This window comes from Bubalus bubalis, chromosome 23 (genome assembly GCF_019923935.1).
Source record: "Bubalus bubalis isolate 160015118507 breed Murrah chromosome 23, NDDB_SH_1, whole genome shotgun sequence".
Lineage (NCBI taxonomy): Eukaryota > Metazoa > Chordata > Mammalia > Artiodactyla > Bovidae > Bubalus > Bubalus bubalis.
The window spans coordinates 10351095-10375833 of NC_059179.1; the positions used below are offsets into that span (position 1 = coordinate 10351095).

The 24739-nt window shown below is 38.8% G+C and overlaps 1 protein-coding gene across 2 annotated transcripts in view; it reads right to left on the reverse strand.

Annotated features, from left to right (window-relative positions):
* The window catches only part of RNLS (renalase, FAD dependent amine oxidase), a 282481-nt gene that overhangs the window by 122099 nt on the left and 135643 nt on the right, over nucleotides 1-24739 (reverse strand). The window lies entirely within an intron of this gene.

Consider the following 24739-nt stretch of genomic DNA (forward strand, 5'->3'; position numbering starts at 1 on the left):
GGGGACAGTTAAAAATGATGCTTATTAGATGTCTTCTATATGTCTGTTATTTTACATATTTTACAGTAACTCATTTGGTTCTAACAATGACCTGTATATTGTGATCTCATTTTATATATGAAACACTTGAACTTCAGTGTGGTTAAGTAAATCAAACAATTAACAAGTGGCAGAGGCAAGGTAGACACACCTAGCTTTCTCTCTCTTTCTCTCTTTAACTATGTTGGCCTGTACTAGAAGAGAAAAGAAACCAACTCTTTGCTTCTGCAAGAATTGTTATAAAGATTAAAAACACCCTCAACAATAGGAAAAGAAGAGAGGTTTGCTGCTGCTACTGCTGCTAAGTCGCTTCAGTCGTGTCCGACTTTGTGCGACCCCATAAACAGCAGCCCACCCGACTCCCCCATCCCTGGGATTCTCCAGGCAAGAGCACTGGAGTGGGTTGCCATTTCCTTCTCCAATGCACGAAAGAGAAAAGTGAAAGTGAACTACCTCAGTCGTGTCCAACTCTTAGCGACCCCATGGACTGCAGCCTACCAGGCTCCTCCATTCATGGGATTTTCCAGGCAAGAGTACTGGAGTGGGGTGCCATTGCCTTCTCCAGAAGAGAGGTTTATAGGCAGAAATAATGCAAATGAAAAAGAATAAAAACCATTGTGTGAGCTGGACAAAACATGTATATGGGACACTTGAAGTCAAGTATTTTACTTCCAATCATAATTTTCCAACCTCTTGCTCCACTTGTTTCCCCAGATGCCATACAAATATGATACTAAATTTGATTTTCAAGGGAAAGGACTAGGACTATTACTAATAAGAAAATATGGTTTTGCATTTCTTTGGATAGCTTTATAAAATGTGTTCCCACTTCCAAAAGGTTGCAAAGAGTCAGACATGACTGGGTGCGCACACGTGTGCCCTCATACACACACACACACACACACACACACACACATATAATATGAAAGGCTCACTTTCTATTTATGTACATTTCTCAAATATTGTCTTTTGCAATAAGTATACTGATTTAAATTTGACTCTGTTAATAACACTCTACTTTGGCTTTCAAATGGCTTAACCATGTCTAGAAGCACAGTTGAAGAATAATCTGAATGAGACTGATAAGACCGCTCATGTGGTTTTGACCCTTAGAGAGGATAGTGGGTGGATATTATCCTTTATACTTTGTACCATTCTCAGAGGACAGTCACAGATGTGTAAACAAATGTGAAAAAGAAATAAAGGGGACAGCCAGATTGCCAGAGATCCATTAATTTACCCCTGGGGTATGTGGCTATTACAGAACTGGGGCAAATGCCAAGAGCACTGAATTCAAAGGGAGGCTCCCTGAAGTGAGTCATCTATTTAGACAACATCAGAGGATTACTGGGTCAGATCCTACTGGGTGAAGAGGTTACACCATGGGCATTTGGTAGTCACTTTGGGAATTACGCTAATTTATGGCAACATGAATATAGAGTGGCAAAGTGTCATTAAAGGCTAAGGTAAATTTATTTCTATACAAGATAGAAAGGGCAGTTGGTCATGCATCTTTTCTCATTAGCCACACTTACAAATATGGATGGCAGCCATGATAGGCTTGAAATAAAATAAAGGATAGATATCTAGTTCACTAAGTAATATCCTGGTGTCTTGAGAGAGCTGATGTCGTCATTAATCTTCTCTTTTAGCAAGAACTGGCTCTTTTTTAAAAATCATAGACCAACTTCCCATTCTGTATAGAGAGGTGAAATGAGACAGATTTTGAACAACCACCAGATTCCAAGATCAAGGAACTTGTTAGAGTCTGGCCCTGCCACTTTCTAGCAATGGAACCTTGGGTAAGTAATTGAATCTTTGAGTCTCAGTTTAGTCATGTGTAAGAGGTGCATAATAAGAGTATCCTCTTTATAAAACTTGCTATATAATTAGATAATATATAGAAAATCCATCTGTAACTTTAACAATGCTATACAAAATTAGGCGTGCCTGCTGTATTTCAAAGAAAAAGGATTCAGCCAATATAAGTCAAATTTCAGTTTCCTAAACAAGAATATTGAATGAATCTTGAGTTCAAGTTGATCTGTCTTATAAGGACTAGGAAGGACAAGGGTGGTTAGGGTCATTTGCTGAGCTCAAGTCCTATTCACTAATTCGTTCTTTTATGGATTATGCTTATATTTAAGTAATTGCGTTAGTCGCTCAGTCATGTCTGACTCTCTGTGAACCCATGGACTGTAGTCGGCCAGAATCCTCTGTCCATGGGATTCTCCAGGCAAGAATAATGGAGTGATTATTCCCTTCTTCAGGGAACTTTCTGACCAAGGATTGAACCTGGGTCTCCTACATTGCAGGCAGATTCTTTACTGTCTGAACCACCAGCGAAGCCCATATCTAAGAAATCTTGGTGCAATTTCAGGCAAAGAACAGTTCATGCAAAGATGGGCACAATACAGGACAGAAATGGTATAGACCTAACAGATGCAGAAGATATTAAGAAGAGGTGGCAAGAATACACAGAAGAACTATACAAAAAAGACCTTAATGACCCAGATAACCACGATGGTGTGATCACTCACCTAGAGGCAGACATCTTGGAATGCGAAGTCAAGAGGGCCTTAGGAAGCATCACTATCAACAAAGCTAGTGGAAGTGATGGATTTCTGGCTGAGCTATTTCAAATCCTAAAAAATGATGCTGTGAAAGTGCTGCACTCAATATGCTAGCAAATTTGGAAAACTCAGCAGTGGCCATAGGACAGGAAAAGGTCAGTTTTCATTCCAATCTCAAAGAAGGGCAATGCCAAAGAATGTTCAAACTACTATATAATTGCACTCATTTCACATGCTAGCAAAGTAATGCTCAAATTCTCCAAGCCAGGCTTCCACAGTATGTGAATCAAAAATTCCAGATGTTCAAGCTGGATTTAGAAAGGCAGAGGAACCAGAGATCAAATGGCCAACATCCACTGGATCACAGAAAAAGCAAGAGAATTCCAGAAAAACATCTACTTCTGCTTCAATGACTATGCCAAAGCCTTTGACTGTGTGGATCACAACAAATTGTGGAAAATTCTTATACCAGACTATCTTACCTGCCTCCTGAGAAACCTGTAGGCAGGTCAAGAAGCAACAGGTAGAACTAGACAAGGAACAATGGACTGGTTCCATGCTGGGAAAGGAGTACATCAAGGCTGTATATTGTTACCCTGCTTATTTAACTTATATGCAGAGTACATCACATGAAATGGTGGGCTGGATGAAGCACAAACTGGAATCAACATTGCTGGGAGAAATATCAATAATCTCAGATATGCAGATGATGCCTTCCTCATGGCAGAAAGTGAAGAGGAACTAAAGAGCCTCTTGATGAAAGTAAAGCCTTTGACTGTGTGGATCACAATAAACTGTGGAAAATTCTGAAAGAGATGGGAATACAAGACCACCTGATCTGCCTCTTGATAAATTTGTATGCAGGTCAGGAAGCAACAGTTAGAACTGGACATGGAACAACAGACTGGGTCCAAACAGGAAAAGGAATACGTCAAGGCTGTATCTTGTCACCCTGCTTATTTAACTTATATGCAGAGTACATCATGAGAAACACTGGACTGGAAGAAACACAAGCTGGAATCAAGATTGCCAGGAGAAATATCAATAACCTCAGATATGCAGATGACACCACCCTTATGGCAGAAAGTGAAGAAGAACTAAAGAGCCTCTTGATGAAAGTGAAAGTGGAGAGTGAAAAAGTTGGCTTAAAGCTCAACATTCAGAAAACGAAGATCATGGCATCCGGTCCCATCACTTCATGGGAAATAGATGGGGAAACAGTGGAAACAGTGTCAGACTTTATTTTTCTGGGCTCCAAAATCACTGCAGATGGTGACTGCAGCCAAGAAATCAAAAGACGCTTACTCCTTGGAAGGAAAGTTATGACCAACCTAGATGGCATATTCAAAAGCAGAGACATTACTTTGCCAACAAAGGTTCGTCTAGTCAAGGCTGTGGTTTTTCCTGTGGTCATGTATGGATGTGAGAGTTGGACTGTGAAGAAGGCTGAGCACCAAAGAATTGATGCTTTTGAACTGTGGTGTTGGAGAAGACTCTTGAGAGTCCCTTGGACTGCAAGGAGATCCAACCAGTCCATTCTGAAGGAGATGTGCCCTGGGATTTCTTTGGAAGGAATGATGCTGAAGCTGAAACTCCAGTACTTTGGCCACCTCATGTGAAGAGTTGACTCACTGGAAAAGAATGATGCTGGGAGGGATTGGGGGCAGGAGGAGAAGGGGACGACAGAGGATGAGATGGCTGGATGGCATCACTGACTCGATGGACGTGAGTCTGAGTGAACTTCGGGAGTTGGTGATGGACAGGGAGGCCTGGCGTGCTGCGATTCATGGGGTCGCAAAGAGTCAGACACGACTGAGCAACTGAACTGAACTGAACTGAAAAAAGCTGGCTTAAAACTCAACATTCAGATAACGAAGATCATGTTATCCACTCCCATCACTTCATAGCAAATAGATGGGAAAACAACGGAAACAGTGACAGACTTTATTTTCTTGGGCTCCAAAATCACTGCAGATGGTGACTGTAGCTACGAAATTAAAAGATACTTTCTTCTAGGAAGAAAAACTATGACAAACCTAGACAGTGTATTAAAAAGCAGAGACATTACTTTGCCAACAAAGGTCAATCTTGTCAAAGCTATGGTTTTTCCAGTAGTCACGTATGGATGTGAGAGTTGCACCATAAGGAAGGCTGAATGCTAAAGAATTGATGCTTTTGAACTGTGGTGTTGGAGAAGACTCTTGAGAGTCCCTTGGATAGTAAGGAGATCAAACCTGTCCATCCTAAAGGAAATCAGTCCTGAATATTCTTTGGAAGGACTGATGCTGAAGCTAAAGCGCCAATACTTTTGCCACCTGATGTAAAGAGCTGACTCATTAGAAAAGACCCTGATATTTGGAAAGATTGAAGGCAGGAGGAGAAGGGGATGACAGAGGATGAGATGGTTGGATGGCATCACTGACTCAATGGACATGAGTTTGAGCAAGCTCTGGGAGATGATGAAGGACAGGCAAGCCTGGAATGCTGCAGTCCATGGGGTCTCAAAGAGTTGGGCACAACTGAGAAACTGCAACAATTTCAGGCCACAAATATTTTCCTTATATTTTCTTTAAATTTTTTTTTTTTATAATTTTAGGTTTTATATGTAGTTCTGTAGTCCACTTTGAGTTACTCTTTTATATATTTTGAGATACAGATCAGAGTTTTTTTCTTCTTAGTGTATAGACATCAAACAGATCCAGCACAACTTGTTGAAAAGATGATCGTTTCTCCACTCGAAGTGCTTTTGAATCCTTGTCAAAAGTCAATTGTCTCTATATATGTGTGGACCTTTTTCTCCTTAGTTTTGTTGACAAGCTTTCTGTTTGCATGCCTGTGTCATGCTGCTTAGGTTACTGTGGTTTTATGATAGTCTTGAAATCATGTAATATTAGCTCTTCAACTTCATTATTTTTCCAAGTTGTTTGCATAATTCTACCTTTGCATTTACACATGAATTTCAGAATCAGTTTGTCAATTTCCACCACAAATCCTAGGAAATTTGATTTGGACATTAAATCTATACATCAATATGGGAAAAGCATCAAGTTTTCCAATCAATGAAAAAGATACCTCTTTATTTACTTCAATCTTTATGTCTGTCAGAAATGACTTATAGTTTTCAGTTTATGGGTCTTGCATATCATTTGTCAGATATATCTCAAAGTATTTTCTTTTTTAAAATGCTACTGTATGTGTATTAATTTTTAAAAAAAAAATCTGATCGCTTGCTGCTGGCATAAATACAATTAATTTTTGCACATGGATCTGTAGTCTGCAGTCTTGCTAATAAACTCTCTTACTCGCTTTCTGTTTTTGTAAATTATGTATTTTCTACCTAGATGTTTATGTTATCTGTGAATAAAGGCAGTTTTTACCTTCCTTTCCAACCTTTATACTTCATATTTCTTTTTCTTGTCTAATTGCATTGGCTAAACCCTGGGTATAACGCTGAATAAAAGTGATGACAACAGTCATTTGGTCTTTTATTATGAAGTAAAAAATTGGCTGTAGGTTTTTCGTAGACACCATTATCAGATTGAGGAAGTTTTCTTCCTATTGCTGATAAGCCAAGAGTTTCCATTAAGAATGAATATTCAATTTTCCAAGCACATTGTTAAAAAAATTTTTTTTGCACCTATTGAACTGATCATAGATTTTTTCAGAAGTTTATTAACATGGTGAATTGCATTGATTTTTTGCAAGTTAAACCAACCCTGCATTCATGAGATAATGCCCATTTGGTCATGATCCATTTATTAGAGTTGATACCCTTTGCTATCATTTTGTTCAGAATTTTTGTTTCTTTGTTCATAGTAATAATGGTCTGTCGTTTTCTTGTAATGTCTTTGAGTGGTTTTGGCACTGGGGTAATAATGCTGGTCTCAGAATAAGTTAGAAACTCTTTCCTCTACTTCAGTTTTTTGGAAGAACTACATTAGATTTCTACTTATTTCTTATTGTTTAGTAGAATTTCTTCAATGAAACTGTATGGGCCTGGGGTTTTCTTTGTGAGAAGGTTTTCAACTATTAATTCAAACATTTTTAGTAGATCTAGGGTTTTTTTTTTTGTTTTTGTTTTTTTTAATTTATTTATTTTAATTAGAGGCTAATTACTTTACAATATTGTATTGGTTAGATCTAGGTTTATACAGGTTTTCTATTTCTTTTTGAGTGAGATTTGGTAGTTTGTTTCTTTCAAGAAATTTGTCCATTTCATCTAAGTTGTCACATTTATAGGTATAGCTGTTCATAATATCTCTTTATTATCCTTTTAATATCTGTGGAATCTGTACTGATGTTATCACTCTAATCACTGATATTGGTAATTTGTGTCTTTCCTGTTTTCATGACCAATCTGGCTAAAGATTTACTAATTTTTCTTCATCTTTGCAACGAACCAACTTTGGTTTAATTGATTTCTCACTGTCTTTGTTTCCCATTTCATCTATTTCTACTTTGATCTTTATTATTTCCTTTCTTCTGCTTCTTCAGTCACTAAGTTGTTTCTGCCTCTCTTCTGCTAGCATTGCTTTATTTGCTGTTTGTTTTCTAGCTTCTTAAAGTAGAAGCTGAGGTCACTAATTTTAGTCCTCTGAAGACCTTTATTATTTACCAACTTAACTGCTATAAATTTCCTTGTAAACAGTGTTTTAGTAGTACTTCACACATTCTGATATATTTTCACACTCATTCGGTTGTGTGTTGTATTTTCACATTCATACTTTATAATTTCCCTTTTGATTTTTCCCTTGATCCATGAACTATTCAGATTTGTGCTATGTAGTTTTCCAAATATTTGGAGATTTTTCACAAATATTTCTGTTATTGATTTTAATTTAATTCCACCATAGTAGTCAGAGAACATACTTTGAATTACTTGAATAGTTTTAAATTTACTAAAAATATTTTAATGGCTCAGGATGGGGTCTATTTCAATAAATTTTCCATGTGCTTGTGAAAAGAATGCATTTTGCTGCTGTTCAGTGGAGTGTTCTGTAAGTTAAGCAGATAAAGTCGATTAATAAGCATTATTCAAGGGTACTATATCACTGATTTTTAAATTTCTTTTTCCATACATTATTGACAAAGGGGCATTGATATCTCTAACAGTTACTGTGGGCATCACCATTTCTCCTTGCAGCTCTAGCAAGTTTGTTTTCTCCCTATGTATTTAGAAACTCATTAGATACATGTGCATTTAGGACTCTTTTGTCTTTGAGAACTGACTCCTTTACTGTTATGAAATGACCTTCTTTTTCCTGTTAATATTTTTTGCTCTGAAATCTAATGTTAATATAGCCATTCAGCTTGTTTTGTTTTGTTTTGTTTTTTTTGATTAATGTTAGCATAGCATTTAGTTTTGATCCTTTTTACTTTATATATATATATATATAATATTTGAAATGTATTACTTTTTGGCAGCATATAGTTGTGCCTTGATTTTTTAAATTCAATATAACAAGCTCTGCTTTTAATTAAGGCGTTTAAACCATTTACATTTAATGTCATAATTGACATGGTTTGATTTAGATCTATCATTTGCTATTTGTTTTTTGTTTTTCCCATTTGTTCTTTGTCCTATTTTCTCTCTTTTCTTTTGGATGAAATGAATTTTTTTTGTGGTTCTTGTTTCATTTCTATTGTTGGATTATGGGCTATAACTCTTGGTTATTTTAGGAGCTGTAATGCACTTTTTAAAGTCAAAAGTTTTCCATTCAAATACCAAGGAGTATATAAATCTGAACCCCTTTAAAAAGTCTGTGGTTATGTGTTTTGTCTTTTTTTTTTTTTTTTAAGAGGTACTGAAATGAATGGGCTAAAAAGATCAAGCTAAAATGAATGCTTGCAATTCATAATCTTTAAAATGGAGTCAAAATGCCAGAATACACTTTACTGCTTTTAAACCAAATTCACCATAGCCAGTGAGGAGCCAAAGTGAGATTTTGGAACAAGCTGAAAATTCTTCTTTTTAAATAGTATGTTGCTCTTAGTGATGCCATGCTGAATTTCTTGATAAGTTCTGAATATCGGAAATTGCGTTTACCCAGACAAAATATTAATACCTGACATTGAAAATGAACTTAAAAGTTATGTTAATATAGTCGTCACAGAAATGAAATTATTATTTCAGTAATATAGGAGAAAGACTAGATTCAATTCTATATACCTTTGTAATTTTCTGTTGAACATAGTTAGGGGCAGAACTGAGAAATTCCAGGAGCCCTATGCTGGTCAGTGAATCCTAAGACCCATGTATTTACAAGGTGAATGTCTCCATCTGAGGGATGGAAACTAGTATAGAAAACCCTGGTGGTCTAGACTTGTTCTTCTAAGTAATGCTAAAGAAGCAATTCGTGTGGCAGAAACATGGACATTCAGAGACAGACAACTGCAGTATGAGTTTTCCTTTCGTCACCACTTAATCTCTGCTTGTGCTACACAAGATAGATTACTTAATTTCTCAGAATATTTCCTTATTTTAATATCTACATATCATATTTTAGCTATAATCTAAATAATACTTATTTTACAATGTTTTGGTGAGAATTGAAAGAGGAAACTTTATAACAACTATGATTAATTCAACAATAGCAAATGTAAAGTTTCCACTTTGGCCCTGCCATGTCATTCTTTCTGGAGTTAGTAGTTGTTCTCCACTCTTCCCCTGATGCTGGGATAGACTGAAGGCAGAAGGAGAAGAGGGTGACAGAGGATGAGATGGTTGAGTGGCATCACCGATTCAATGGACATGAACTTGTGCAAACTCTGGGAGACAGTGAGGGACAGGGAAGCCTGGAGAGCTGCAGTCTATGGGGTCGTGAAGAGTCGGACACGACTTGGCGACTAAACAACAACGACGACAAATGTAAAGCATTGTTTCTATTATTTACTTCCTTTTTTTGTATTAGAGCAAAAACAGAAGTATAGCAGTAGGGATGTAATGAAGAAGATAAAATTCCTTTTTAGAATCCAGATATTCATATGGTGTTGCTATTATTAGTTATCATTAAGAACAAAAATTAATGAAGGGGTAAGTGAGGACTTAGATCAAACCTCTTTTTTCAGCAGGGCAATGGAATTTCTCTTGAGCAATGACACTCATTGTTGATACTTAATGCTTTCCACTTTCTTACTCTCCCACCCCGAGTACAATGATGTAGGTGACAATACCCAAATCAAAACAATGTAATGCAGTGTTCTGCAATGGGGTCATGAAGAGTCAGACATGACTGAGCGACTGAACTGACTGGCTGACTGAATGCAGTTTTTATAACTGTTTCATTACAGGCTCATCATTTTTGCTCCAGTTGACAATGATGGTCTCTTAGAAGTCTCCAGAGCAGTGTGGCTGCTTAAGAGAAGCTTGTGTTACTTGAAGTGTCTACTAGCACTAATCAGCATGGTCTGCTAGACTCCCCAGTTGATTAGATTCTTCAGTAAACTTCTGATTTGTCAATGTTTTCTCTTTGACAAAGCTAGCTTTCTCTTTCATTTCTAAGCACATTGCAGAACTGCCTTAAAACAAAGATGCAAAACTTTTGGAGCATTGAGACCATATTGGAAATCTTTTGCAAACCTTAAGGGCTAATTCTTTGATGTATACTTGCATAAAACAGGATTGCATTATTGAATGTAGTCATATCAAAAAAGGTCAGGCATTGCCATTTGCCATTTGTAATCTCCAATAAAGTAAGGGTGTGTGTGTGTGGGTGTGTATGTGTGTTAACAAGATGACTTTGAACAGGACCAAGGAAATGAAAGTAGTAAGGCTTAGTATAAAGGTGCCTAAAAGGTTGAGAATTATGAAAATTGGGTTTTGCGCCAGGTTCTATTCTGTGAGGTCATGGAGTACAGGGGCATAAAGTTTTTCTTTGCATCCTGAGCTCCTATTATGTACCAAGTATTATCTGCTGCACATGTAGAAATATTTTCTACATGCCACTATTAGCTGTGAGTTCCTGGGGGTAGTCAACATTTCCGAATCTGACTACTCATCAGTCAACTGGAGACAATAGTCACAAAACCTTACAGGCTATACTGTGTGGGCTAAACCATTGAATGCAATCACATATAAACTGAAAAGCCTATAATGAAAATCAGAGTTCATATTGATTGGGAACACAGGCTCTGGCATCAGAGGACTTGATCAGAATAGATAGGATCTCAGATTTTTGTGCACATTCTTTAAGCTAATTATAGTTTATCTGCAAAATGGGAGTAAATATTGGTTTGAGACGGTAGATAGAATCCAGATCAAAAAAAAAAAAAGAATAATAATCCAGGAATCCCACTGTCTTCTATAAAAAAAAGTCCTATGAAATGACAGGAGAGGTATTTTTAAAAAGAATGATAAAACCACGTAGCATTGGGAAATACGGACTTGTGCTATCAAAAAGCTAGAGATTTTGAAGCATTCCTGAAAGTTAGAAATAGGACGTTAAGATAGGAGGAAACTATGCCCCAAGATACGAGCAGGAAAGCACGCTCTGAAGATAAGAACAGTTAAAAAGATGTACTCTGTGCTTAGAGACATACAAGTAAAAGAGGCATGTCTGTGTGAGTAACTGGGAAACTAAAATCTCTTCAGCAGTCTTGTTACTCCCCTACTTCAATTCCTCCATTTGCTGAAAGGGTGAGAAAGGGCCCGTACTTGGAAGACAGCCATGACCAAGAAAAACCAGAGACTTCGAGGAGGGGCAAGGCACCCCCAAGCCCAGAAAGAGAGATCCCAGCACACTACAATGAACTTATATTTCTCCTTTTCCCTTCTTTAAGAGTACCTATAATGAGAACCTGTATCTTCTTCCCTCATCCCTCTCGCCCATAGATTTTCAAACACAAAGTGAAAATACAAATAAGAATCAAATTAGGAAATATTTGGGCTGAAGCAAAAACAACATGAAAAATATGAACAAAGGTCAACAAATAATACCCCTCAAAAGTACATAAGGAAACAATCAATAAAACTAGTAGAATATTTTAATATTTAAATAAAAATAACATTCCAAAAGAGAATCTAGAGGATAATAGCATCATAAAAATAAGAAGACAGTTATAAAAAATGAAATAGTTAAAGAATGTGGAATTAAAAACTTCCAGAAAACACAAAAAGCGTCTCCATAGGCAGGTGGAAAGCAGAAAGGACAGAGCTTCAGGGCAAAAGGAGATGAATAAAAAGGTACAGAGTGGGGAGAGTAAGAGTGACTGCTCTTAGAAGATTAAACGAGAGAAGCCATGTAAGATTGCCTAGTTCAGTGGCTACCACATAGGAAGGCTACACTCTACAGGAACTTTATTACTCTTATTATAGTTGTTATAACCGAACTACCCAATTCTTAGTTACTAATTTTATCATTGTTATTATATTATCACTAAAATACAGTCTCTGCAAAGTCCTACGTCTAATATTCTAAGAGCTGATGACAATAAGAGGAAGTAGAGGTGGAAAGGAGCCAGGAAATAGGACTCGAGGACCTAGAGTCAGGGTGACGACACTCAGTAGCTAGTTTAGGTGAGGAAAAGTAGGAAGCTAGATGTGAGGACAAGAGGGAAAGGGGAATGGGAACATAAAGAGAACTTCCTGACCTGATGTTTAGGGAGAAGCAACTATGGGGCTGATGTTGCAGATTCATTCTGGGTTCAAAAGTGTGATGGTACCAGGGGCCCACCATGGTACTGGCGTGGGGTGCCATGCCCTCCTCCAGATGGAGGCCCCATGTTGGTCAGAGGCCACACAGAAGGCCAGCATTAGGCTCATCTCATGGCACCCTATGCCCTGCCCACCAAAGCATCCTATGGATCCTTTGGATCAGAGATAACCTTAGACCTGATGGGTCTCCCAGGATGGTTTCTGACTTAGAACAAACATTTTGAGACTATGTACTATAGCAACTCCACAGATTAAGAAGGTTTTACATTTTATTTTCATCAAGATTGACAAAGCTACTCCCAATTTCTTAATCAATTAAAGCTTCTCTCACCTAATAAGAGGCTTCCCAGGTGGCTCTAGTGCTAAAGACCCCACCTGCCAATGCAGGGGATGGAAGAGACCTGGGTTCAATCCCTGGGTTGAGAAGATTTCCTGGAGGAGGTCATGGCAACCCACTCCAGCATTCTTGGCTGAAGAGTCCCATGGATAGAGCAGCCTGGAAGGCTACAGTCCATGGGGTCACAAAGAGTTGGACAAGATCACCTAATGTGAATGCTAGCATCAAAGTGATTTTGTTTGCTTGTGAGACATGTTGTCAGGCTATAGACTAATATATGAATTTACGAATCCCTAATGCAGGCAAACCCCTGAGTGCCTTTTGAGAGTTACTTCTTTAAAACTTTCCTTTAGGCTTCAGGTTGGTCTTTGTACCTCAGAATTCTATCATTTACCCCAATACCTAAATAAATATCTTTATTTTCAAGAGAGATATGCAGGACACCCATTTCTAGACGTCTTAGAAAGAACTCATTTAACTGAACGTTATATCTCATTACCACTAAATGTCTAATAATAAAATCAGTTTGCAGATACCATCTCCATTTCCATATATTATTTATACAAGCTTGAGGTTTGTAATTTCAAGACCAAAAATGTTGATAGAAATTTACATATTATTCAAATGGCATAATTTATTGATAAAGCACACAAATAATAGAGGTGATGCTCACAGCAGTTTGGAGGCGAATGTATAATTTACAACATTAAACAACTTCATGAACAAGAGTGAAAATTGCATGATAGGCCCTGCCTGAGAAAATACTAACTATAAAACTAATGTATTTGAGTTTTATGTTTTTGTAACAAGGCAAACTTTTTTGTGGGAAACTGATAAGACTATTGGCTTTCAACCTGTGAGCACATAAAAAAGCATCGATTGGCCTGAAGAGAAGGGACAGGCACAGTCATCTTCTTGCCTACCTGCCTCTCAGTTCTCCAGCAATACCAACCATTCATTAACATTGGCAGGCAAAAGGGAAATCTATAAAAGATTGTGTTTAAAGCCTCATAAATGATGGGGCTAATTTTTGTATCAGCAATATTTCTTAAAACCAGAAAAAAATTATGATTTAAAATAATTAATTTTAGAATCAAGATACTATAATAAGAACTGTTACAATTATTTCATTCATTCAAGGTATATGTCTTGGGGGGAGATCTCATTCAAAGTTTACTCAACATGCCAGCTTTCAGATCCCAGGATAATAGACTGTGCTGGACACCGTTGGAAGTCTTCCCAATTCTCACTCCCACACTCTACTTTCTAATAAAACTTTGATTCCATTCGACCATCCAGTTTAAGATGTCAGTCCTGTTGGCATCCTAACCAACACCTCCATGGATACACAGTGCTTTAGCCTAAAGCAGTCATTAAAAGCCAAGATTGCAGGTCTGGTGTTAGACTGGGAGAAGAGATAATCTATGGTTGGTCCTCCTCCAATTAAAGCACCCAGACAGACTTGGATTTCAATTATTTGCAGGGTCTGCCCAGACATGAATATAAAATGTTAATCATAAGTTATTGTTTAAGATGCAAAGAAAGTAAAGCTCCATTCATTTAAATAATAAGGAAATCAATTATCTCATATAATGGGAAGCCCAAAAGGAGAAAAGATTTCATGTTTGGCTAATTCAAAAGCCATACCATGTCCCCCTGGGCTAAATTCCTCTTATCCCTCTCCCCTATAATCTTTGGTATTGTCTTGTTCCTGAGGCTGGTTCCTCTCCTCCTCATTGGATATCTGCTGCTAGCAATGAGAACTGTGTGCTTCATTATTCATGTCCAGCATGAGAAAGAAAACCCCTGCCCCAACTATGCAGTGAAAATCCTTCCCTGTGTTCCAAATCTAGATCACATAACCAACTAAGTAGATTTACTATAGTCCTTACAATAGAGTCTGATCCTGCCTAGCTTAGAAATTTAAGACTGTCTCCAGACCCTGGGAAGTATTTAGCTCCCCTTCAGTCTCCTGGGCTACTTGAGGGAGGGGTGGATACCTGAATAGATTCAGATTCTGTTTGGAAGAAGGAAGGAGGTATGGATGCTTGGGAGGGAATCATCAGCATACACGATTCAAGGAAGACAGTTCTTCAAATTGTAAATTGGCAGAAATAACCTCTTTTATGGGATTTTGAGTTAAGAGAAAGAAAATCACTATTTCTTTTTGTAAATAATGATGTGGTATTGGCAACATCTGCTGGATCATTGAAAAAGCAAGAGAGTTCCAGAAAAACATCTATTTCTGCTTTATTGATATGCCAAAGCCTTTGACTGTGTGGATCACAATAAACTGTGGAGAATTCTGAAAGAGATGGGAATACCAGACCACCTGACCTGCCTCTTCAGAAACCTGTATGCAGGTCAGGAAGCAACAGTTAGAACTGGACATGGAACAACAGACTGGTTCCAAATTTCCTGCTTATTTAACTTATATGCAGAGTACATCATGAGAAATGCTGAGCTGGATAAAGCACAAGCTGGAATCAAGATTGCCAGGAGAAATATCAATAACCTCAGATATGCAGATGACACCACCCTTATGGCAGAAAGTGAAAAGGAACTAAAGAGCCTCTTGATAAAAGTGAAAGAGGACAGTGAAAAAGTTGGCTTAAAGCTCAACATTCGAGTTGCCAGTCCAGGTTCGATGCACGATACTGGATGCTTGGGGCTGGTGCACTGGGACGACCCAGAGGGATGGAATGGGGAGGGAGGAGGGAGGAGGGTTCAGGATGGGGAACACATGTATACCTGTGGCGGATTCATTTTGATATTTGGCAAAACTAATACAATTATGTAAAGTTTAAAAATAAAATAAAAAGAAAAAGAAAAAAGAAAAAAAAAAGCTCAACATTCGAAAATGAAGATCATGGCATCTGGTACCATCACTTCATGAGAAATAGATGGGGAAACAGTGGAAACAATGTCAGACTTTATTTTTTTGGGCTCCAAAATCACTGCAGATGGTGACTGCAGCCATGAAATTAAAAGACGCTTACTCCTTGGAAGGACAGTTATGACCAACCTAGGTAGCATAATGAAAAGCAGAGACATTACTTTGTCAACAAAGGTCCGTCTAGTCAAGGCTATGGTTTTTCCAGTGGTCATGTATGGATGTGAGAATTGGACTGTGAAGAAAGCTGAGCGCCGAAGAATTGATGCTTTTGAACTGTGGTGTTGGAGAAGACTCTTGAGAGTCCCTTGGACTGCAAGGAGATCCAATCAGTCCATTCTAAAGGAGACCAGCCCTGGGTGTTCTTTGGAAGGAATGATGCTAAAGCTGAAACTCCAGTACTTTGGCCACCTCATGCGAAGAGCTGACTCATTGGAAAAGACTCTGATGCTGGGAGGGATTGGGGGCAGGAGGAAAAGGGGACGACAGAGGATGAGATGGCATCACTGGCTCGGATGTGAGTTTGAGTGAAATCCGGGAGATGGTGATGGACAGGGAGGCCTGGTGTGCTGCGATTCATGGGGTCGCAAGAGAGTCGGACACGACTGAGCGACTGAACTGAACTGAACTGATAGATAAATATAAATATTTCAGTATTATCTTTTCGCTGGATCAAATGAGTTATATCATGATGATTTCTGAATTGACAAAGCAAGGAAAAATTTCTTCTTTTTCACGTTTAGTAATGTACTTTTGGGAAGCTATGGCAATTTATAAATCCTCAGATTGAACGATTTCTTTCTCAGAAGATTTACTGGAATTTTCCCTTTCAAGTCTTCCAAATTCCTATCTATGAAGCACTTACATAGCACAAGCTCTTCCTTCCCACCTACTTATATAAAAGTTGATGGCGATTCACTGAAATGCTGCTATGCTGATCACAGTGATTAAGGAAGGAGTGGAGTGCTGGGAAGTGGGCATTTTTTCAAGATTAAAAAAAAAATAAAATTGATACAGAAAGGCAAATTGCTTACAGGTCTCAAAAATCTCCCAGCCTAACTACAGCATTTCGTGCCATGCTCTCTGTACACAGAAGGCAAATAAATGCTAACTCTGGGATGCCTGGCACTCCATGATTTGGGATATTTGAAATTAATTCTATTCCCACTGGCAGGCATAGGTGTGCTCTGTCCAGCCACAGTCTGCTTGGTGAGGGCTGTATTTTCTCACTGTATGTGAAGTAGTTGGGGGTGGGGGCGTATATGTTTCATGAAGAAGAAATCATTTTCTAAGTATCATAAATATAATCAAACAACATCTAAGATGGGCTAGGGATACAACAGCTGTAGTCAAATGTTACTGTGTTTCAGTTCAGTTCAGTCGCTCAGTTGTGTCTGACTCTTTGCGACCCCATAGACTGCAGCATGCCAGGCCTCCCTTGTCCATCACCAACTCCTGGAGTTTACTCAAACTCACGTCCATTGAGTCGGTGATGTCATCCAACGATCTCATCCTCTGTCGTCCCCTTCTCCTCCTGCCCTCAATCTTTCCCAGCATCAGGGTCTTTTCAAATGAGTGAGCTCTTCGCATGAGGTGGCCAAAGTATTGGAGTTTCAGCTTCAACATCAGTCCTTCCAATGAACATCCAGGACTGATCTCCTTTAGGATGGACTGGTTGGATCTCCTTGTAGTTCAAGGGACTCTCAAGAGTCTTCTCCAACACCACAGTTCAAAAGCATCAATTTTTTGGCGCTCAGATTTCTTTACAGTCCAACTCTCACATCCATACATGACCACTGGAAAAACCATAGCCTTGGTTTGTTGACAAAGTAATGTCTCTGCTTTTGAATATGCTATCTAGGTTGGTCATAACTTTCCTTCCAAGGAGCAAGCGTCTTTTAATTTCATTGCTGCAATCACCATCTGCAGTGATTTTGGAGGCCAAAAAAATAAAGTCGGCCACTGTTTCCACTGTTTCCCCATCTATTTCCCATGAAGTGATGGGACCAGATGCCATGATCTTTGTTTTCTGAATGTTGAGCTTTAAACCAACTTTTTCACAGTCCTCTTTCACTTTCATCAAGAGGCTCTTTAGTTCTTCTTCATTTTCTGCCGTAAGGGTGGTGTCATCTGCATATCTGAGGTTATTGATATTTCTCCCAGCAATCTTGATTCCAGCTTGTGCTTTATCCAGCCCAGCGTTTCTCATGATGTACTCTGCATATAAGTTAACTAAGTAGGATGACAAAATACAGCCTTGACGTACTCCTTTCCCGATTTGGAACCAGTCTGTTGTTCCATGTCCAGTTCTAACTGTTGCTTCCTGACCTGCATACAGGTTTCTCAAGAGGCAGGTCAGGTGGTCTGGTATTCCCATCTCTTTCAGAATTTTCCACAGTTTGTTGTGATCCACACAGTCAAAGGCTTTGGCATATCAATAAAGTAGAAATAGATGCCTTTCTGGAACTCTCTTGCTTTTTCGATGATCCAGCGGATGTTGGCAACTTGATCTCTGGTTCCTCTGCCTTTTCTAAAACCAGCTTGAACATCTGGAAGTTCATGGTTCACATACTGCTGAAGCCTGGCTTGGAGAATTCTCAACATTACTTTACTAGCGTGTGAGATGAGCGTAATTGTGCGGTAGTTTGAGCACTCTTTGGCATTGCCTTTCTTTGGGATGGGAATGAAAACTGACCTTTTCCAGTCCTGTGGCTGCTGCTGCGTTTTCCACATTTGCTGGCATATTGAGTGCAACACTTTCCTCTTACTGTGTTTTCTCCATGACTAATAAACAGGGAAGGAGAATAGGAAACCTTGACAGGTCTTAATGCGGCTCCTAAGGAGGACAGCTCCTGGCTATGATGCTCTCACTGTGCAGCCAGCTCGAGCTTCTTGTCTTCAGGGAGGAAAACAGGTCCTTTGAGGCAGAGGCGGCAGGGTTACTGTCTCCCACGGTGACACCCTCACAAAAGCTTCTCTGCCACAGGAGCGACAAGCTCACACAATATGATGAGAAACTGGAACATTTCCTTAGAAGTTGGAAACTGTTCAGAAGCCCTTCTGCAGAGACGGGGATCCTCCTGGGTCCTCAGTTGTATGGTTTACGAAACTGAGAAGGGGATATCATTCTTTTAACATGGAACTTAATACAGTTTTATGTGGGATTTTGTTGTTTAGTTGTTTTTTCAAAGGACATCCAGAGAAAACACACAGTTTAATGCTTCAGGACATTTCTCTCTTAAGTACTTTTTGCATATATTATATAAAAACACTATTCTTTTAGGAAGGGGGGCTATATATATGCCTTACTAAAATGAGCTTCCCTGATAAATCATATTTGGATATTTACTTGATCAAAACTTGGTCTTAATGTCTCAAAATCTGGTTTTAAATGAAAAAAAGTCCCATCCCCCTCTTTGATATATCACCTTGACTTCTCTTTCTTGTTAATCTTCTAGAAAAATCAGAACCTACTACCTGTTCTTTCCTAAGCCACAGAATTCTGTGTTCATATTTTCCACTCACTTCTTCATTACTTTTCTATCCTTAATTTACAGGAGCTACATCCTAAGCAGCTGCTGACTAAGCCCTCCTTCTTATCTGTTTTATCTCCTGGATTCTGAGCCCCGTCTCCCCTGGCTGTCCTCTCCTCCTCTAGTTCCTTGTTACTGGTCTCTGAAGGTTCCTTTTCTTTGGCCTACATCATGTTCCACAGGATGTCTTCTTCGCTTTCACATTCCTCCTGATCCATCGTCTTTGCCCACATTTATGCCTTTAACAATCACATCAACACCTCCAGCTGCAGCACTTGTTTGAGTCACAGATCCTAATGTGAAGCTCACTACCAGATACCTTTACTTCATACCCCCTGGGTATGTCAAATTTAAGACAGCCAAATCTGAACTTGGTATTCCCCCTCAAATTTGTTTTTCCCTGCTTCGGAGATTAAAATGACTGTCTTCATAATCACTCAATGACTAGAAAATTCAGCGTCACCTTCCCTTTTCTCAATTCCCATATCCATGGACTAAAGATTAGATCTGCTGCATATCTTCCTTATATTTCCTTCTGTGTTTCATCACCTGTACTCAGGTTCTTATCACTCATCTAAATTTTGCCGTAATCTTCTAACTTTTGTCCTTTCTAATTGAGATCCACCTAAAAATGTAATTCACTTTCTACTTTTTTGACATGATGGCCAGCGAACTTTCTAAAATCCTTTTAAAAGATTTTCTAAAAGTCCTTAAATTCTTTTATTTCTTGATAGAAATAATTTTCTTCATAGTTTTCAAAATTAAGTTCTTTATAATTCTTTACAGTTTCCAAAGTTAAGTTCAAATTCCTATTAAACATGAAAAGATCTTTCTCAAACTATTTATTAAATACTAATCTCTTCTTTCCATAGCCTTCTCTGATCACCAAAGACTCTTCACTTTTTCTGGGCACAGTTAAATAGTTATAATTCCCAACTCTGCTCCCATTTATTCATACATGCAGATCTCTATGGATGGAATAAAACTCTCCTTGACATGTTGAACTCATCAAACCTTCAAAACTCAGCTCCAGTGTCACCTTCCCTAGGAAACTGTTTTGGACTCCTCATTCTGATTTATATTCTTCTCCTCTGAGTTATCTTGGTTTACTTTCCACTTTCCTTTTTATTACCTAACAGTGATTTTTACTAACTCATGAACTCATGAAGGATAAGGACTGCCATTCACTTTCTTTGTCAATACCTCTTGGTATTCGATATATGTTTGCTGAATGAATGAATGAATAAACAATCTCAGGTGCACGGAGGAATACAAAAGACTTATCTGACTTATTCTCTTCCCCAAATAATTAAAATACTTAATACCAGAGTCAAGAAATTAGGAGACAACTTAAAAATGGAAGGGCATATAATTAAATACGGGAAATTGGTACAGACTACTTATGTAGCAAAGTAATATTATGAAATCCAGCATATTTTTCCTTTTCTTACTTAATTAAAAAAAACAAACTTTTGGTTTTTCTAACATTAAAATAAAGAAAGCTGAAGCTTTTTGCTTTAGGGAAGGGAGGACACAAAAGCAACATCAAGAACAAAAAGTCCAATTCTTGGCTTTGAGTTCCAAAATAGGTCCTTGAAATTCATGGCAGAGTCAACAGTTTTGAAAGCCAAACAGTGTTGATTCACAAGAGCCATTCCTTTTGAAAGGAAAAAATATATATTTGTAAGTTGCAGTAGAGTCTGGGAAACTTGAAATGTATATGCTATATGAAGAATATTAGAATAAGGGAAAGCTACATACTTGATGCAAAGAACAGAGAGAAGAAATTAACACCTTTCTTGGGATAAAGGGTAGAGCTCAGAGAAAGAAAAGCAGAAGAGAGAAAAGAAGCCAGACAAGAGCATGGAATGCCTGTTCTCTGTCTCCCAACTAAGGTGAATTCTTTCAGAATTAGATGACAGAAAATAAGTTGTTTAGCCTGGGAAGACTGTGCATACCAGAACACTCCCACCCCATCATGCCATCTGAGAGTAAGTGTCCATGAAGATGGATCTGGGGGCAGGTTTAAGGATTTGGATTACCCCAGCAAGAGGTAGGAGTGCAGCTGAAAGATTTCAGAGCCCTTTGTGGAAGGTCCACTAGTACTGACAGGGCTATCAGACTAGAAGTCATACAAAGACCATGAATATCAGAGGAAGCCAACATACAGTAGTACAGACCAAAGGAAACTGCCTGAGTTCAGCGAGGAAAGAGGAGGCCTGCAGACCAATACCCTCCTTGGAATTCAGATCATCCATCACCCAAGAGAAAGAGAAGAAATGAACAGAAGGGAATCCTGAATTAGTAACAGTAGTCACTGTTAATCAGCATTTAAGAGTCATTAGAGCAAATATTCTTTCCTAGTTCTTTCTCTGAATCTCCTTGTTTGACTTAGGTTTCCTTATTTAGTGTTTCCCATATATTCTCTTGAATATCACCACTCTGTTTACATGGCTGTCTCTGCTACCAGTTTGTTTCTTAAAGGCACACAATGATTTGTCAATAAATATTTGTGAAATTAAAAAGAAAGAATATATTGATCTGGCATATGCATAGTGGTCTAAATTACTGATACAGATTTCATGGTGACATATAGACAGAAGTAGAAACTATGGGAATGAAACTTCTGATGGATTAGTCATAGAGTAAGAAGAAAAGATCGGAGAAGGCAATGGCACCCCACTCCAGTACTCCTGCCTGGAAAATCCCATGGGCGGAGGAGCCTGGTGGGCTGCAGTCCATGGGGTCGCAAAGAGTCAGACAGGACTGAGCAACTTCACTTTCACTTTTCACTTTCATGCATTGGAGAAGGAAATGGCAACCCACTCCAGTGCTCTTGCCTGGATAATCCCAGGGATGGGGGAGCCTTGTGGGCTGCTGTCTATGGGGTTGCACAGAGTCAGACACGACTGAAGCAACTTAGCAGCAGCAGCAGCAGCAGCAAGAAGAAATGATGGTTTGTTTCAGAACCACGAGGAAACACCAACTCTTAAGGGATAATGGTTGGTAGAGAAAAGGATATCAAGGAAGGGTATTATCCTGGAAGCCCAAGTAGAGAAAAATCCAAGAAGGGAGTATTCAACAGAGCAAAATAACAATTGGAAATCAATTAAAATAAAGGCAAAGAAATAGCTATTGGATTTGATAATTAGGAGGCCATCAGTGACTTTGTCCAGTGATATTTTGGTGGCATCATGGGAGGAAATATATTCAGAGTCAATTTTGTGCATGCATGCTAAGTTGCTTTAGTTGTGTCCAACTCTTTGCTACCCTATTGACTGCAGCCCGTCTAGCGTCTCTGTCCATGGGATTCTCCAGGCAAGCATACTGGAGTGGGTTCCTGTGCCCTTCTCCAGGAGATTTTCCTGACCCAGGGATCGAACCCGCATCTCTCATGTCTCCTGCATTGGCAGGTGGGTTCTTTACTACTAGCACCATCTCTTCCTATAAGTGGTTGCTCCACTTACATCTGGGAAATATGCAGCATCAACTTCAGCTTCCTGTTTAAGACATTCTCTAATCCCCCCCTTCAGCAGGGGACTTTGTTCTTTAGGAGTCTATTGAGGTTTCACTAATAATGCTTTTATATCCACATGGCTCTCTGACTCTGTTTTTAATGGTTAGAATTTAGAGAGGTCAGATATATGATTATAACCTTCAAACCTCCCACAAGGTCAGCTCCTTACTGAAAGTTATAAAGCCTAACTCAGAACTACTCAGAGCTCAAATAAACAGAGGTGGTTAAGTCACTCAAGGGAAACATAATAAAGTCAATTACAACTCAATATGAGTAGGTTTATCAGATTTCTTTCCCCTGTGACCAAATAAGCAAGAAGTAGAACTTGTTCCAAAGTGTGGGGATAAAGGTGGGGGTGTACCCAGAGATTGATGGAGAACATGGAAACCAGAAATGTGGATAACCTGTGCCTGTTCCCCTGAGAGTTAGTTAATCAAGTCTGGACATAGTTCTTGCATTTGAACTATTTTATCTATACAAATACAATTCAGCAAATATTTATTTAGTACTGTTATCTGTCAGGCACTGTTTTAGGAAATGAGAAAAAAAAAAGAGAAAATTAAAAAAAAAATCATACAAGTAAAGGCATGGCTTCTGTCCTCAAGGAGTTCACAGACTAGTAGCTAGGAACACATACAAAATTACCATATGATTTCAAACGATAAGAGTGGTATGTGCAAAGTGAGAAAGAGACACAGAGAGAGCACTGCCCTTAGCCTGGGCAAGTACCACTAGAAAAGTACCACCGGAATGCAGCACATTGATTAGAATAGAGTGCAAGCAAAGCAGAGGGAGAGAAAATCTTTTATTTTCTAGAAAAATCTTAGAATTAAAAGTTCTAAACTTTGTAGGGCAGTAAGTTCAGGGTTATTAAAACCTATGCAGAGAGGGAGTTATTGCTGTAATTACTTCTAACATCATGGCCTCATAATTCATTTTAAGCTCTTTCCTTTCTTTTTCTCCACAGAGGAAAAAAACTGAAACAGAGAGTTAACACGGTGTTTACATTTCTGATAGAAGTATCTCTCAACAGCTCTGTTACTTTCCAGAAAACAAAACAACTGCTCCCCAACGCCCTCCCCCCCCCCGCTCCCCCTCCCCCCATCACTTTATCCCAATGCACACCCATTCATCATTTAGTCTTTTTGTTTTAAAGTGAATTCTAATCTACCTCCAGTGAAAGGCTCCCAGGGGGCCTTAGCTCCAGTTGAACATGAAACAGCTTTAACTGATGGGCTTAAGGGATGGAAGAAGATACACGAGAAGTCAGCAAGAACATTCTTTGATAAAACTAGTCCTAATCAGAATTCTTAAGATTTGGAAAGGGAATCATGTTTGTCTTACTGACAGGGGACTCTCTTATTTCCTGATTCAACTAAGTGAATTACGAATGGTTATTTTCATGGTTATTTCTCCCCATTCTAGGCATTAAATCTCAACTGACTCCAAATCATCTTTCCAAGAGGGTTGAATAAGCACACCAAGCTTTAGAAGAATTAAAATTCTTATGGCTTTCCTGAAGTTCATTTTCCAGTTTGCTTTTGTTTCTATGACATCTTACCTTGATGAGATATAATTATATACCTATATGGTGGTGGTGGTGGTGGTTTAGTCGCTAAGTGGTGGCTAACTCTTGCAACCTCGTCAACTGTAGCCTGCCAGGTTCCTCTATCCACGGGATTCTCCAGGCAAGAATACTGGAGTGGGTTGCCATTTCCTTCTCTGGAGATACCCAGACATATATTATATATTTCTTATACTATATTGATAAATTACTATGAAATCTGTATTCAAAAATTCTCAAATAATATGGAGACAGAATAAAAGGTGAGTATAACATCATTTTAGAAATAGAAATGACTATGAGGAATATTTATAACTATGGCAAAAAAAAAAAAAAAGAGGTTCTATGGCTTTCCCAAGGATAAGTAACTATTTAACAGCAGAGCTGAGAACAGAATCCAGGTGAAGGAACCAGGTCTTCTGCTGGCTGTTACCACAGGCAGGACTGCACACTACACAAAGCCAAGGGCAGCATTCACACAGAATGGCAGCAACACACCCTGAATGTCCAGCAGGGACCAGGCCTGGAACCAGCCCCAGGGGGAGCCTGTTGGTGCTTTAGTCGCTCAGTCAAGTCCGACTCTCTGTGACCCCATGGACTGAACTCTGCCAGGCTCCTCTGTCCGTGGGAC